Source organism: Haliaeetus albicilla, chromosome 4 (genome assembly GCF_947461875.1).
Source record: "Haliaeetus albicilla chromosome 4, bHalAlb1.1, whole genome shotgun sequence".
Lineage (NCBI taxonomy): Eukaryota > Metazoa > Chordata > Aves > Accipitriformes > Accipitridae > Haliaeetus > Haliaeetus albicilla.
In genome coordinates this window covers 11665213-11682442 of record NC_091486.1, presented here as the reverse complement: position 1 = coordinate 11682442, position 17230 = coordinate 11665213, and the positions used below count along the sequence as shown (strand labels likewise).

The 17230-nt window shown below is 45.8% G+C and overlaps 1 protein-coding gene across 4 annotated transcripts in view; it reads right to left on the bottom strand.

The window, feature by feature from the left end:
- The window catches only part of ZNF148 (zinc finger protein 148), a 41276-nt gene extending 38680 nt beyond the window's left edge, over positions 1 to 2596 (bottom strand). For 2 of the 4 annotated variants that reach the window (XM_069780914.1, XM_069780918.1), the window contains exon 1: positions 2229 to 2594. The gene's annotated coding sequence lies outside the window, so the exon portion shown is untranslated. Of the gene's footprint in view, positions 1 to 2228 lie in introns of all 4 variants that reach the window. The other 2 variants (XM_069780917.1, XM_069780916.1) reach the window with 2 other exon arrangements.
- Positions 2597 to 17230: the final 14634 nt, after the last annotated feature.

Below are 17230 nucleotides of genomic sequence, written 5' to 3'. Positions count from 1 at the left end.
TTTGGTTTCATAATCCATTATATTAGGGATTTTCCATAAATAGAATACATTTGCAATACAGTAGAAATTAAATACAGTAGAAATTAAATACATATGGACAAGAAGGACAATAACAGAAACATAGATTACATACACATTTGTTCTTTCAGGCCTTAGCCTGAGAAGTGAAGACAGAAAAAGTACATGTGCACATGACAGCCTAAATGCAAGAGGTCAGCCTCATCTTTTTTAGCTTTATTCAGTTACATGAGCTCACTGACTAACTACATATATATTTGGGCAAGAGGGGCATGCAGACACCCAGAAACGACTACAAAGAAAATACTTTTGGAAACTGAATACACATGTACATTCAGCTGAGTATTCATCAAGAAAGGCCATGACAGTGGTTTTCAGTAAATTGTGCAATTGGAAAAATCAATTTTGTAGAGTTTTCCTTAATTACTGCAACAAGACCGGGATTTGCTTGCCTCTCCTATGCATCTGTCTGTACCCTGTACCAGGAGTCTGCAGATCCCGTGAGATCCACAGGAAGGCAGGCCTCGTGAGCTCTAGAGCTTCCGAGCACAGCCAAAGCTTCTGCAGATGACAGCTGTCACTGGACACATGCATGAATCCCAAACAGTAGAAGTGGAACACTGAAAAACTAACACCGCCCGAAGCTATGCGAACTTTTTACGCAGCAGGATAGATATGAAGTCTAGATTGGACCATTGGTTTAGCTAGTCTGATTCTGAGTACAGCATGAGGGCACCTACAGAAATTGATACAGGTTAGCACTATTTTTCCACCTCTTTCCTTCACAAGGCATGCTTCACCAAACTCATGGAAAATGACTGCAAAAGTGGTACCACTTACAAGGACGAAATCTGATATGGGCACTCCAAAATGTTTAAGCATGACAGGCCCAGGTACATATTCCTAGCAAGCTTGTAAAAGTATTACTGAAATCTGTGACTAAGTACAGCAAATAAACAAAGCAACTGAGATCCGATTCAAAAGAAAAACCATAGTCCTCTGTCATTTGTCTTGTACCAACTGCAAAGATGCTGCTCAGCCGAAATAAAGACATCTCTCCCGACTAAAACTCCTTGGACCAGAATGTCACATGTATGCAGACAGAGATAGGTCATGCTCCAGGCAGACTTTCAAAGCAAGACTAAAGCTGTGATCGCTGGATTCCACATATCTACTTCCTTTATGACTGCAAAAGCCCTCACAGCTGCTCTGAACAGTTTACAAAGACAAAGTGATCAGAGAGATGATTTACATTTGCAACATAAATGTCTTCCCTTTTTATGAGCCAGCTTAACACAGACGCTGCTGCACTCATCCCAGCTGAGGTTTGGCAGGAATTGGGGGAGGAAAGGCGATGAAAAGTGAAAGTGTTTAAAGCCCAGCCGATTTCTCCTCAACTCCTACCGGTCCCCCCTGCCCTCCCAACCACTTCCAGCCTGGCACTTGTTAGCAGCTCCCGGCGCTGGAGAGAGGTCCCTTTGCAAACGCTTCCTCCGAGCAGCTGAGAGGAGACTCGGAGAAGGTTATTCAAAAGATAAAATCAAACGAAATGAATTTTCACAGGTCGGCACGCTTCACCCCATCTTACACCAGGAACAATGGAGACGCGGGCAGCGGGGGGATACGGCCGCCCGGGAGGACGGGGCCGGGGGGGACACACGCTGCCTGTCCGTCCGTCCGCCCGCGGCTCCCCCGGCCCTTTTGTCTGTCCGTCTGTCAGACGGCCCCGCTGGCAGCGCCGGCCCCATCCCCACCTCCCCGGCGAGGCCTGCTTGGCCCCGCAGCGGCCCCGCGGCTGCCGGCCCGCCGCGCGGGGGGCCGGCTCCGCCGGGGAAGCCCCGCCGCCGGCCGGGGGGAGCGGAAGGGAGCTCCCGGCGCCCCCCCCCCCGCCCCGCACGGCAGGCAGCGGGGGAGGAGGAGGGCGCCCGCCGCCTCGCTCCTCGTCCCCCGCTCGCCGGCCTCTCCGCCGGCGGGGCCAAGCGCGGCCCATGCGGGCGGGACGCGACGCGCCGGGCCGGGCCGCGCCGAGCCGCGGCCCCCCCCTTCCTTCCCTTCCCTTCCCTTCCTTCCCTTCCCTCTCCTCCTCCTCCTCCCTCCCTCTCTCCCTCCCTCCGTGCACCTCCCGCCGCCGCGGCGGGCGGGCGGGCCCGGCCGGACCCCGCCAGCGCCAGCTCCCGCTCCCGCTCCGGCTCCCGCCCGCCGGCACTTACCGGCCGCAGAGCTGCGAAGAGAAGACGGGCCGGGGCGCGGCGGCGGCGGCGGCGGCGGCGGCTCCTCAGAGTGCCCGTGCCGCGGCCCCGGGCATGGCGGGGCGGCGGCGGGGCGCGGGGGAGGGGAGGCGGCGGCGGCGGGGGATGGGAGGCCGAGGGGAAGTTGGCGGCGGCGGCTTCTTCCTGCTCCGGCGGGGCGAGCGGCGCCTTCCCTCAGCCTCCTCCTGGCGGTGACAGCGACAGCCCGGCCAGAGCGCCGCCGCGCCGCGGTGCAGCATGGGAAACACGCCGGAGGACCGGCGGGCGCCCGGGCGCGGCGGGCCGCCGGCGCGGCCAAGCGAGGAGGAGCAGGGGAGAGGGGAGACGGGCCGCCACGGGCCGGGGCCGGGCCTCCCGCCGGGGCCGGGGCCGGGGCCGGGGCCGGGGCCGGGGCGGTGCCGGCGGCCCGGGTTACGCGCGGGTCAGGAGGCTGGCGCGGCCGTGGGAAGCCCCGCCGGGCGGGCCCGGCCGAGCGCTGCCCCGGGCCGGCCCTGAGGGGAGGCGGGGCGGGGAGCGCCCTTCGGTCCTGCGGGGTGCCCAGGCCTCGGCCGAGGCGATGGCGCTGCCGGAGGGGCTGGGGGTGACCACCCCCCACCCGTCGTCGTTGCAGCGGGGGCTCTCGGAGGAGCGGGGGCCGGAACCGCCGGGGTCGGTGCCAGGGACGGGGGCTGAAGGAAACCCCCATCCCCGCCACTGAGGCCGGCTCCCCTCGGCCCGACGCACCCCGCTTCTCTCTCGGCCGAGGCCGGGGCCCGCTGAGGCGGAGGGGTGCGGGCCCGACGCAGGAGGCCGCGGGAGGCCCCGGACCACCGGTGCGCTCGGGGGGTGGTGGCTGTGGGGCTCCCGGCGCCTCCAAATCCATCGAGAAGCCCCGAGATGAGGCTTCTGCGCTGTAATCGCCGCGATCGTGATGTCCTCCGTGACCCCACACGGTTAACGATTGGGAGAATTGCTAGAGGCCAGGTCTTCTTAAGGGCCCGGCGTTCCTTGGGACAGCTCTCCACCCAAACCGTCTGCGCCTTTACAACCTTGACTGTGTCTTGGTCTCTCTTGCATCTCTCAACTACATCTCTTTTAAGGGTGACCAACTTTTCCACGTTTCTCTAAATAAAGCCTTTAGCCCAGCAGCCCACTTAAGCGCGCGCTTAACTAAATTGCTTTATGTCACTTGCTTATAATTAAGCATGTGCTTAAGTGCTCTGCTGGATTGAAGCCAAAATCTGCATAAGCTCTGTTGGGTAAAATTTACCAGCTTCGTCGGGCTTAGCTTTGTGAGTCAGTCATTCAATCAGCAGCAGCCCAAAGCCTTTTGCTACAAGCTTAGTTATTCCCAGGCTGTCCTACAGGATCACCCTGTCTCTGTGATGAGGCTTATGCCCTTCGTTCAGGTCCTGTTAGAAGTAAGATGCATCTGCCTGGTGAGTCAGCTTCATGTAGGGTTTCTAGTTCCTTTAACGAGATGCATTAATAAGGTTCTGCATCCTTATGCAAGTCATAGATTGTGCCATCCAGTTACCGTGACAGAAGTTGCATTAAGAAGGAAATATTAATGACATTAGGGCTCAGTTTGAAGGTCTGCCCTGACTTTATACAAGAGCTATATTTCAAAATAATTGCATCGAGTACTCAATCTGTATGAACAGAGGAAGGAGTTAATAAAATGTGGCTACGTTTCATGCAGTCATCTACAATTTTACATAAATACAAGAAGTGTCATTAACCTGCTTGCTGAATAAAATGGGAAACTTTAATTTCCAAAAACAGAGTTTCAGAAACTGAGGGAAGATGTACATTTATGCAGCTTTGATTTTTTTTTTTTTTCCTTTCAAAGACAATTAATTTGGTGACTCTATTCATTTTTACCTGTCAAAAAAAATCTTTTGAATTTCATTAAGTCTGAGTCAGGAAGCTCAGCACTAAACCCTTATTTTAAAATACACTGAGGAATTAAAGCTTTCTGCAGGGTGAGCACAAGTCTTTCTCCAAGGACACATCAATTGGAACCTGCTTTTCAAAAAATTTTGTTTGGCTATTAACAGTGTAATGTGAAGAAGAAAGACTGTCTTGTATTTAATTCAAAAAAGTAAGACTCAGCATATTTGGGTTCTGTTCGTTACTCCCCTACTATTCTTCTATGACCTTAATCAAGACATGCTCCAATTTTCAAATGTCAGTTTGGGTTAGGGAGGGGGTTTCTGTTGTTGTTTTAAGAGGAACTGAGCACCTACAAATTGTCAGGTTCACTGAGAATCTTACAGTGCTTTGTTCATCTGGAAGTCCCCCCCACTGAGGCAGGGGTAGTCAAGGGACATGTCAGACCTTGGACCTTTCCCTCTTTGCCACCTGCATTTTCAAATGATGGTAGTTCCTCACCAAGTCACGCAGCTATGGCACTGATCGTGTTTGTATTAGTGTTTTGACACACATTTAATACTGTGGTGTTTATTTATTAATATTAGTGTTTTGACATAACAAAATGGAAAAGGAATATATAAAGCCAGTAGCTTGAGAAGCTTAAAGGAGCACTTGCATTTTGACCTACATTTTTTTTTTCTGATGCTGCTTTGTAAATAGCAGACAAGCTCTGCTTTTCCCTAGGGAAAAATTTAATAGTCTTTAATAGAGTCTTCCCTCTCCCTTCTGAGTTCCAGAAGTTGCCCACCCATGAGAAACCCTCTAAAAGGCAATGTGTGTGCAGCGTGCAGCACAGTACATTTCAGTTTCCTTTTTTTAGGAGGGCTAAATAATGGAAAGTAAAAGGCACCAACGCCCCAGGTTTTTTTTTTTTCCTTCCCTTTTCTGTATTAATCTAGAAACCAAGAAAAATAGGAAGCACAAGTAGGCTATATATTAAAAAGAGTGGCTTTGGGGAATCGTTGGAGAATATATGTGTGTTTTAAAAGGTCTTAAGCAGGAAGTGGCTTCAGAAGTAACTGCGTAGAACAAGCAGAACCGTCTCATCTGACCTCCTGCATGACAAACGGAAAGATTTCATTCAGAAATTAAGGCATCAAGGCAGTAACTTCTAGTGAAGCAGCAGCTGATCTGGAAAGATCCAGTCTGGGAATTTGAGAGAGAAATCCACCGGTTAGGTAGGTTTTCGAGATGGCCACTTAGCCTAACTCTTAAAGTTATGCCTTCATATTTGTCTGAATTCATCTAGCCTGAGCTTCTAATCATTAGTTTTAGCTATTGGGTTCAAGGGCCACGTATCCAAATTTTTAACTCTATTTTCCAGGTCTTGCTTTATCCTTGTAACTCTTTTTAAATGCCCTTCCAATTTTTCAGAAAGTATTTTTTGTTTGTTTGAAAGTATTTTTAGCGTGGGCCTACTGCTCAGTCATTTAGCCCACAGGTAGATCAAGAACCATTAAGTGTAGCTTCCCAACACACCCCCCACCCCCAATTCCATGTATCCATGTAACCTTGTATCTGCGCCTTTGGAGTGATGTACAAAGTCTAGTGATGTGGCTTGTCCTACTGACTCTGCCCAAGGTGAAGTTTCCTTGTTACTTTTCTGTCATTCAAGGATACAACCTGTCTGTCTTCTCCCCTTCCCAGTGTGGATGTTGCAAGTCCCAGTTAGTAGTCTCATTCCTACGAACATACACTACTGGCTTTTCTTGAGTAAAAAAAAAAAAAAAAAAAAAAAAAAAACCAACTATGTCTGTACATGGTTACAGAATCAGGCCAAAGGAAATGTGAAAAGCAATCTGCATGTCAACAATCAATATTTTTACTGAGTATTTTATAAGCATGCTAAGTCTCGAAAGAAACAGCCTTAAGATTATCAGTGAAGAGTTCACGTCAGTAGTTTATATATGGAGAACACTGCCTGAAAAATCTTTATGTTCTCAAAAAAAGGTATTTGCAAACAGAAAGTTCAAAACCAAGGTAAATCCAAGATGAAGCATGGGGTGATGATAGGTTGTGGAAATACACAATTCATCCTCCCAAACAATGCTAAACCAGCCTTTTCTGTGCTTGTGGAATCATCAAAGAATTGAAGTTAATAACTTTGGTGGAGGATGAGAGTAACTTGACTTTCAGAGATAACAGATGTGCTCTCCCCCACCCACTTGAGTTATTCTTTTAATGTGAAAGTTAGTTTAAGCTTTAGTGTCTGTGTGTCTCACCAGTCTATACGCTGTGCATGAGCTGCAATTTTGCCTGGAAACCCTTTGACAATAATGAGTACCAAATCGTAACTGCATAAAGGAACAGTAATCATCATTAGGACTAAATCCAGGATGGAGAGCAAGAAGTAAATATAAACTGGTTTATTGTAAATAGCTTGTCGCCACAGAAGTGAAGATAAACACTGCTTAGTCCTCATCACAGATTTGTGTCTCATTCTCTGTTCAGCAACAGAACCAAGCACATGTCTAACTTCAAAAATGCAAATATCCCGTTGCATTAAATTGAGCTATCAGATACTGAATCGGAAAGGAAACTAAATGCCGCCTTCAGTTTCTCTCCTCCCCTCCCTTCCTGCCTTGGACCACTAAGGTCGCTGTAGCCCTGGTTAATACTAGTATGTACCAGTGATACAATGAATGATGCTTCAGAAATGCCTAGATGAATGCCTGACATTTCAACAGTGGATGCAATTGGGGAACAATTGCTATTGAAAGCTAGGAAATCTCCTTCCATCCATTCTTTTTCAATTCAAATCTTTCACTAGGGCTTTAACTAGCACAAATATTCAATGCAGAAAATTGAATGAGTCCATTGTCTGAGCATCCACTCACGTTGTCTGTAAATTGCTCCTCTTCATTTCAGCATCCTTGATTGAATTTGTGTTCTAATTTTTTTTTTTTTTTATAGCAGACTTTCAATTCATGATCCCCCATAAGCCTGACTCAATTGAGTCTGCATTGCCCTATATTGCTAGCAGATCAGGAATCAATCGTAATGTTATCAGTCACACAGTTGTACGGTATGCTTATCCTGACACTAGCTGATACAGAGAAATGTGATGATATGGTGTGTCTCAAAATACCTGCGCATCTGATGTTTGTAAACAAAGATAATTAATTATGGCTAATATTGGTCAGAAGGAAAGGGTGCATGCAAGTCACCTGGCTCTTTTCCTTATTCCCAAAATCTTTTCTGTTCTCAAATCTGTTTAGAGGAGAACACTGTTCTGCTTCCACCTGAGCCCTGAAGAAGTCTTCATACCAGATTAGTTTCTAATGCCACAAACACTCCTGACTTGACTCGTTCATTTATTTTGCAGTAATACAGCAGCTTGAAGTGCTTTAAAACTTGAGCTGAAGACATTGCAAAAATCCCAGAGAAAATGAAAAGTAATGTTTTGATGAGAGATATACCTGTCTGAAAAAAAAGAAAGATAGCAAGTCAGCGTCAGTCAAGATGGTTTTGTGTAGACGCGAGACATTCAGATATCTGTAATATGTTTGACTTGGTCCCACACGGCATTCCTGTAAAATTAGCATTATAATTCTCCAGATTAAAAGAAAAGAGGATGTTTAATGTCCCATGCTGAGATGCCTAATAGGCAGAAAAAGCAACAAAAATGATGATAATATAGTACTCTGCCTAACACAAATTGTCAAATGACACAATGAGGCAGAATTCAGAGAACCAATTTCTCTGCCTTAAAACACAAGTTATAAGCAGAGCAGAAAAACATCTACTCTTAACTTAGATTGGCTGTCTACCTAAGACACTTAAGTTGAATTAACTGCAGATGGGAAAGTAAGAGGGCCTTAAACCCCCACATGAACATTTTAGGATTAAGCCTTTCAGAATGAAATGTAAAGGAAGCTAGGGATATTTTATCTCTAAAAGAGAGAACATCCACACGGGGGATTGGTGGGCTTTAACTAATGCAATTTAATGTCACACCTTTGCTTAATTCATCTTAATCTTTCCCAAGTGTCCCACTGCAGCTGACTTCTTTAGTCTGAAGTATTACAGCGGATCTAATTCAAAAGATAGCATTAGCTGAACCATTAGCTAAAGGCTTGTCCATGCGAGGAGGTTACTCAGTGCAGAGTAACCAGCTGCTTCATATCTACTTTGTGTCAGTACTCTTAGTTCACACTAAAGTGTTCTAGGCTGCATCACACCACCTAACACGCACTAAGAGTTTGCGCAAAGCAACTACTGCATTTTAAATTCAGATTCACACCTCTTCAGAAGCCTGACATTCACCCAGTTAAAAGTGAGACTCAATGATTCAAAGAGCAGGTAGGATACCAGACTGTGATGCAGTGATAATAGTGGGAGATTGACACTTATTAACAAAAAGTTCAAAGTTAAAACAGGAAAAGTAAAATAAAATAAAAAAAATATCTCTTTTGGAGATGGCATGGATACTGCTGAAAAAAATGAAGCCCAAGAGGATGTACATTCCCTGGGTGACAAGAATCAAGCCATTATGCTAAATGGGATGTTTCCATACATTATTTGAACCAATAGGAAAGCCAACAGAGTATAGAAAGCCAAATCTGTGAAAGCCAGTAAAAAGGAAAATCTCAAATTTCAGCTGGCAGTGAAGAAAGGGAAAATGAGAAGGGCACAAACGGACCTTGAAGGCCAAACGGGGATTGATTCTTGAAGAGAAGTAGTAAAAAGGTCTTAAAAGGCTGGAACTGGAATTCTGTAAGTTAATTGCTCAACACAGCAAAAAAAAGGAAGGGTTTAGGGTTTTGCAGTCTCATAATAAAAAGCATCATGGAGTTGCCCTCCCTTTACTGGTCTCCTCTGGTAGTACTCTCAAAAATTGCATCAGAATAATAAAGGCTACTAACCATTCTCCAGATCACACAGAGTATATCCATGACTGTCAGAAGCCGAAACAACTGGGCTGCCAGCAAAACTGTGCAGCCACACATCTTCACCTACAAATTGGTCAGAATGGCCTTTCAAAATATTTGAAAGATCATGTTATGACAAGTAAGGTTTTGTAAATGAAAATCAGATCTCACTAATCTTTTAGAATTATTGATTTTATCAGTAAGGTAAGGAATAAGGAAAAACCTAAGTTTACTTTGTCTTCCAAAATATATTTGACAATTTAAAATGTCAGAATTTGTTCAGGAGACAAAAAGCAGAGAGGAAAGCTAGGTGGTCACTTTTCATCAGGGCATCAGATTAACAGCAAAGGCCTCGGCCTTCCATCCTAAATCCATTTCATGTTGTTAGTTACAGTACAAATTGGGAAAAGATGAATGCTAAACTGGGATACGATAGCTATAAATAGGAAACATAGGTATGAATTTATTAAGTTAACCAGGCCCCAGAGGGGACCAAAGGAACCTTCAAAAAAGCTAAACGAATGGACAATATAATGGCCAAAGAAGTTCGTTGTATCTGCATGAAGTTGTGCATTTAGGAGAAAAGGCAAACTGCTAAGATACCTTACAAATTAAAAATGGCTAAGGTACAGCTTCAGGTGGGGGGTTCTTAGCAGGGAAAAGCAAGAAGGTAAAGCTGTTGACAGGCACATGAGAAAATTACTTTTCACATAAAATGAGAAGTGGACTAGATGAAATTTCTCTAAGGCCAATGCAAGCTAATTATTAAACCCTTTGTGAAAGTAGTTGTGACTGATTTTTCTTTCAAAATATAAGGATGCATTGAATGGAATTGCTCAGGACTTGTACCAGACTATTCAGTCATTCAACTGGAGGATGAAGACTGCTAAATTTTCAGATTACACCAAGCTGAAGATGGCTGCAAGAATGGCTGGGGTCAAGGTTCAGCCTCCTCTTGATAGTCTAGGAGTAAGCTGGAGAAGATGGAGCTCAGCACAGTAAGGACAGAGGAAAGGACCTGCACTGAATCTGTGGCTGAGCTTCAGGACAGCAATATTTCAGAAGATGCTTTAGTAGGGCAGCACGGTTGTTCACAAGCTGGACATGAACTGATGTGCACATCATGCTGTTACGTGTGAACTGGCTTATAGCTTGTAAGACACAAAGGAATCATTTCCATTCAGTCTACACTGTGTTGTTAAGGTTTCGGCTAGAAGGATTATGTCTGGTTTGGGGCATGAAGCTCAGGAAAGACATAACCCAGTCTGAAAGGACGGTAAGAATGGTAAGAGATCTAGAAAACGTGACCAAAAAGGCCTAAATGAACTGCACTTGTTCCCAAGGAGAATGCTAAAGGGGAAACATGATGAGAGTCTTCAAATATGTAAGAGGCCATTGCACAGACAAGTGGAAAAAGCTGTTTTCCCTGCCCATGGGAGGTATATAAGATGTAAACTGCAGCAAGGAAGCTTTAGGTTAGGTATTTTTCTGTCTTGCTAATAGCAAAGGTCACAAAACAGTGGGATGGCCTATAGGGCTGTGGAGTCACCAGAGGTCTTTAGGAACAGATTAGACAAATATACAAGGAATGCTTTAGGAAGTAACCTAGATCATTGGCTTTGCCCTCAAGTGCCACCCAGCCTTGTTTTCTGTTGTGCAACAGAAAGCTCAACGACTCCATCCTTTCAGCATACAGATAAAATAAGCAAGCAGATAAGATAGGATGAAGAACAATAAAAAGATAGAATATCTTGACATAGATCTGTGGTACAACCTCAAAAGCAAACTGCTGTGGTCCAGTCCTCTCAAAGAGACAGGGAACGTCAGAGGATTCAAAGTAGAGCAACAAGTAGGATCAAGGGCATGGCAATTCGGGAAAGATTGAAACGATTGGGATTATTATCTTCAGAGAACAACGAGGGAGACAGAATAAAAGTACGTGAAGTAATGTCTCGTACAGACTGATCAGGAACATCTCTTCTTCCTGTCTCATACTGTAGAGTAAAGGGATCTTCTCTGAACTATCAAACTAAAGGTGGGATATTTAAAACTAAAACCAACCAACCAACCAAACAAAACAACCAAAAAAACCACCTGAATAAAAACCACCAAAGGAAGTACACAACAAGAGATTAACATGGAGAACTACTCTGCTATGGTGCGTCCAAAGCATTGACGCTAAAAACAAAAAGATTCAGAAAGAGAACGGCTTACCGACATAGCTGCACGAGGCACCTTAAAGTCTATGTAAAAAAGTCTGCCTCAGCTTGCCTGACATCAGCCCTTTGCACTGCACTCTGCTGTCCCCCGTGGGACCTTTACGGCTGCGCTCCATCCCTCTAGAGCTGTTCCTTAGCAAAGCAACACGAGCTGCTGAAGGAAGGATGCAGGACCTTCTGCCACTGGCTGCGCTGCTCCTGCCAGCGTGAGGACTCAGGCAAGAGCCACCAAACCCATCCCGGCCGGCAGCCCCTAAACCACAGGGAAGTCGCACCACAAACCCAGCTAGCTGCTCGCAGTCGCAGAACAGGCGTGCAATGGGGGAAAGAAGCCAAAAAGTCTAAGTTTCAGATATTGCTCTTTTAAAAGACAGCAAAGGTGCCAAAAAGGAGGACTGCTTGTTTTTAAGAGGACACTATTCATCCCAGTAGGCTGGGGACGGTTTAGTCATACTTGTTCATTGCTGAAAGAACAGACGACAGGTCTGATCCAAGCACTTTCTGTCTTCAATATATACCATGTCCCAAGCCTAAAACACCGCTTTGCCCCAAAGCAGTAACTTGAATAGACTTTGTAAAATTGTGGCCTTGTTATCATCCTAAGAAAACTGAGCCTGTGTATCAAGTAGGTGTAACTGGCTGTTTCTGCGTGTCTAGTTTATCCAATAATGAACAAACAGTGACAAAGGATCTCCAACCCGGATGACAGCATGGACTGTACCTGTAAACAGAAGGGCAAAGGTCTTTATTGCAAAGTCTTACCCAGAGTTAACTTAACAAACCTATTCATTACTGAATAACTCCAACCATTAAATTTTCAATTATTTCTACATTTCAGCTAGTGCCTATGAAGAACTGAACTTGAAGTGGGATCAGATTAAAGACACATCCCAAAGACATACCAGAAATTTTGCCAGAAATTTGTTTAAAACACAAAACAAACATCAAGAGACCAGTTTCTGGGAAGGAATGTGGTGCTGCGTGTGGGCATTAAGAAAAATGTGACCTTTGTAATGCTGATACATCACAGTATTTTACACGAGGAGAGAGGTCCCTCCTCAGCTGCTCTCCATGGGTCCACTTTGGTAAAGAAGGGATGCTGCACATGATATAGTCTCTCCACAGATGACCTCTTTAGTGGCAGCAGTTGTTTTTTAACATTAGAGCTAGTGGTGTTTCAACACCAGGCTGTTTTCAGCTAACAGCACTGATTTCAAATTGTACATGAGTTCCAACTAGCTTGATGGAAGAGCACCATCTCTCACGGTCTCCTAGAGCTTACAGGCTTTAGACCATCACACCCAGCATGGCATTTGTGAAGTCCCTTGCACACTGACACAAGCCTCTAGAAGGCTTCGGCAAGGAATAAGGAGGACCAAGTGCGTCCTGCAGGTGAGACCCTGAAGAAGGACAGCACGCCCTCATGTTTTGTGCCCAGGCAGATTCAGAAAGCCTGGGAGGGCAGTCAGGAGGTCGGCCCGTATAATGCCAGCTCAGAAAGCCTCCAGAATAGCAATTACCGCCTGCTTGGGAAATCCAGGGAGCTTGGCCGAGCCTTAGGGACAACGTAAAATGAAAGCGGTCAGAAGAACATCAAAACAGTTTGACTGTGGGCCGGGGATATCCCAGACAATAAAGGCTGTTTGGTAAGTGCTGCTTTCCATGTGCAAAGCAGATGAGAGTTCAATGCTGAGGATAATTTAAAAATCAAATAAATTATTTACAATGGCTTGTAATAAATAAAATCATATTTCTTTGTAAAGTAAACTGTCCTTGTTTGGTGGCTGGATGCATGTGTACCAAACCAGACAAGCAGATGAAGAAAAACTGATCCCTGGGTGGAAGGAGAGACCCTCGCCCAGCCTCAGATGAGCTGCAAGTAAATGGTGGAAGAAAATATCCCATCAGTGCTTCAAAGGGCAGGTGGAAAAGGAGCTGGCAGGGGGATGAAAGCACATAACTGGAGAGGACAAATGGTGATAGCAGACTGCAAGGTAATGCACTGCGATTTTTTCTGGGTCAAAGCTGTGGGGCAAAACGTTGTCCCAAGGCAAGAGGCAGCTTCCCTTTCCCGCAGCCCCTCTGGTGAGCTGACAAGCATTGCAGAGCTGCTGGCGGTTGTGCAGTTGGTTCTAACTGCCAGACAAAGTTAACACTCGATTTTCAGAAGCCAGAGGCACGGAGGAAATAGACCCTGATAAAGTATCTAGCCAATAACCTTGCCAAAACAGCAAAAATAAATAAATATATAGGGGCAGGAGATTCTGGCTCACTCGTTGAATACAAAAGGGCAAACCCAACAAGGTGACCCAAAATCCATTCATCTCTGGGGGAAAAAATAGCTTTATTTAAAAAAAAAAATTAAAAAAAAAAAATCAACATATTATCAAAGTCTCCTTATCAACACCAGTAGATGCAAGCTGACTGGCTGAAATCAATGCCAGCTATTGGAATACGAAGACATGATAAAAAGCTACAACTTCCTTTGAAAAATGTTTTAGATGTAGATCAAGGATACTTTCATTTTGTCAGCTTGGCCATTTTTGATCAACTCACTTAGCATATTTAATTAAAGATATGATAGTCAATCTCATTCCTAATTTCATGCAAAGTGGCAATATTTTGCAAATCGGTTCCTGCTTGGGAAATGTGTCTGTTTGTAGTACAGCCCACTTATGTACTAAAATGGCTGCTTTTCCCCCACAGTTTACAGAGAAGTTTACGAAGCTGGAGCTGTCAAAAAATAAAACATCCTGTGCTATAGCTGTGCATACTAATGAGTAGTCTTAATGCTGGTGAATTTTTCATGTAGAAATCAGTAAGTCAATGTCCTTAAAAAGGAAGAAAACCAGGTCTTATTTAGTGCCAAAGTAGAGAAATAAAATCATTTGGGAGAGATGGTAAAAGAACCACAAAGCAAGTTCAAAACATCGTATTTCTCTTACATAGAATATGTTATCGAAGTAACTTATATTGGTAATACAAAAGTTATCTGAATCACAAATAAAGAAAAGAACTATAAAAGTAGAGTGTAGCATAGGGTGAGACAGCATTAAAATATTAGATGCAAAAATAGTGAACGAGCTGGGTCAAAATAGAAAGAGGACATTGCTGTGTCTTCACCACAGAAACACCGATCACAGGGCTATAAAATGGTTAATATTGCAGCTTCAAAGTTTAGTCTAGTGAAAGATGATTTTCATAATAATTTGGAGCTATAGGAACATGTTCTTTGAAGCTAAAATAGAAAAAGGCAAAGGTACAATAATTTCACTTGACCTTGCAGGAGCAGTATCCTGAAGCCAATGACGAACACCAGCCGCTCACAGTTACATCAGACTGAAATTCCTAAAAGGTAGCAGCTCAGGGTGGCACAGCCCTTTAGAACAACACAGAGCAAAAAACTACAGATGCTGTTTACTATTGAAAATCATTAGTAGTCTGAACTTATAAAATCCTTTAATACATCAAATCTTTCCTAACTAATTGGTATTGTGGTACCACCTCAGAGGTCCTGCTGGAAATGAAGACCTGCCTGTGCTGGACACAGCCGTCAAAAGAGAGAGATGTCTGTCCATCCTCAAGTCTGTTATAACCTGTAAAGACACAACCACCAACAGGAATATAATGTTCTCGATCTCTTGTTGCTGAATTTGCACATCCGCTTACCATTCCCTGTAAGACGTCTCTTTTTTTATAGCTACAACTAAATTAACAAATGAAGGAACATTAACCTTAAATCATCCACTGCAGCTAGGGAATTTGGGGAGGAGAGAGGGAGAGCAGGGAGCTGCTGTGATCCTCCCCTGTGATGTGCCTGACCCCAATCAGCAGCTGCTAGTAAAAGCACCACCTTGCACGGTCAGGCTGTCCCTTTGTGTTTGCATAGTTTCTAGTGAGGGTCATGGCTTCGGTGTCCAGAAAAAAACCCCCACAAACTTCTTAGCATGGTGAGAGTTTTTTCAGACCTATAATAAAGCCTGTAGCAGCAAGACAGCAGCAACACAGAGCACACACCTAAATGAATTAGCAAGTTTTTGTGATTTGTCTTAAATGAATCGTTCCCTTTTCCTTTTAGTAGATCTTAAGTTTAAAGAAATTTGCATCAGAGTGTGAAAAAGAAACCTCAATTGCCCTCTAGAAAATGAGATACTGGTCATTAAACGTTGCACTTCATTTAATTGTCATTACGTTGTGAGTAAGAGCAGTCATGCTGGCACAAATTGCAGTTTAATTGTTTGCAAAATACTCAAGCTACGCAACGTGCCCCCGTTTGATCCCAGAGCCACTGACACAGCAGCCGAGCCTTGAAACACGCTCACAAGCCCTGTTTGAGGAGCGGTACCCCTGGAGCCGCCTCCAAAACAGCGCAGTGGCTATTATCCCCAGGACACTGCTGACTGTGCTGTGCCCAGGACCTGCATCTCCCCTGGGTCGTGTCATCCCCCCACACACACAGGTCACCAGCTCACCAGCAGTCCCACCAGATGGGAACTGGTCCCCTACAACACATCACTTCCCTGCAGCCTCCACGCAGACGGGCATTCCCTTGTGCAGATGGCCGTGGGTCCTGCCTGTCCCCAGCCTCCCCCCCAACACCTTAAAGCCCTTAAATCACTCTTTAAACTGCTTCCTCCCACAGGGACATTTCAGGCCACACCACAGCCCGCCAGAAGCTACCGGTGACCCAGATTTATTCCGTAGGGACCTTTTCCAACCTGGGAAAGGTGGGATAAGATACTGCCTGCTGTCACGCCACTAAGCACGCTAACTTGTAGCTGGGTTTTATTCTAGACCTCTTATAAGATTCCTTAGCTTTGCAATTACCAAAGAATACAAATAGCCAGGGTACAGCAAAGATGGCACCAGGGCCACAGGGCCACACCGGCTGCAACACCTCCTTTGTGGTACGAAATAAAGGATTTCTGAAGAGGCGGCTGCAGCCAGGAGCTGCACCTGGAGGAGCAAAGCACCCTGATTTTGCAGGGAACAAGAAAAGGCAGTAGGAAAACCAAAGGAACCGAGGGAGGCCAAAGTAGGGATCAGCTAGCAGGCGCTTTTTTGGAGATGTCCTACCTCCATCACACAGCTGCCCTCCAGCCTCAGCCGGGCACAGCATTTTCCCAGCCAGGGACGGTGAAGGTCCCCGCTCCCCAGCAGCGCAGGAGAGCCACGGCACGCAGCGGGAGAGCAATGGATGGCTGCGGGAAGGAGAAGCCCCCGGGGCCATGGGCTGCGCTGGACCACGCTCGCAGGAAAGGAGACTCCCACAGCAGCTGGCGCGTTTTCTGATCAGTCGCGCGCTTGCCCCGGGAATTACCATAACTGCTGCTGGAGAGCACTGGTTAAACTGCTGGAGGGCACTGGGAGGAAGAGGTTATGGGTAGCTGCCATCTTGCAGCAAGGCAGTCGCAGAGCAGGACAATCCGCACAGAGAACAAAATACAGGTGATCTCAGCCCAAAAGAGCCTTACCTGCCAGCTCATTAATTGCAAGCTAGTCACATGCTTCGTTGCACAACCTAAAGTAGCATCCCACCCCACGGCAGGTTTTTCCATCCAGATTCACAGCATCAGGTGCCAGGCACTAAGCTGGTACAAAATGCAAGTTTAGGGGACCATGGTACAAAGAGGGAAGTTGCCTTCAGCTTATTTCCTAAAGCAGGGAGGCTGCAGCGGCCGCAGCACCGGGCAGTTTGTTTCTCCATTTCCCCTTCCTCCTCCCATACCTTCTGCAGCTGCCTGGCAGGGTTTGCACCTCCCTGGCCCTGAGGGATGCTCCAGTGCATTCCCCATGGAAAGGTGCCCAAGAAACAGCTGTCCCAACCTTTGGGGGCAGTCCTTACCCTGTGGAAAAGGACTCTCCCCAAGGGGTGGAAAACTTGGAAAAGTCAATTTTGTTTGCGGTACAGTGGGACACAAGTCAGGCCCTCTTAAAATAGCATTTAAGGAAGACAACA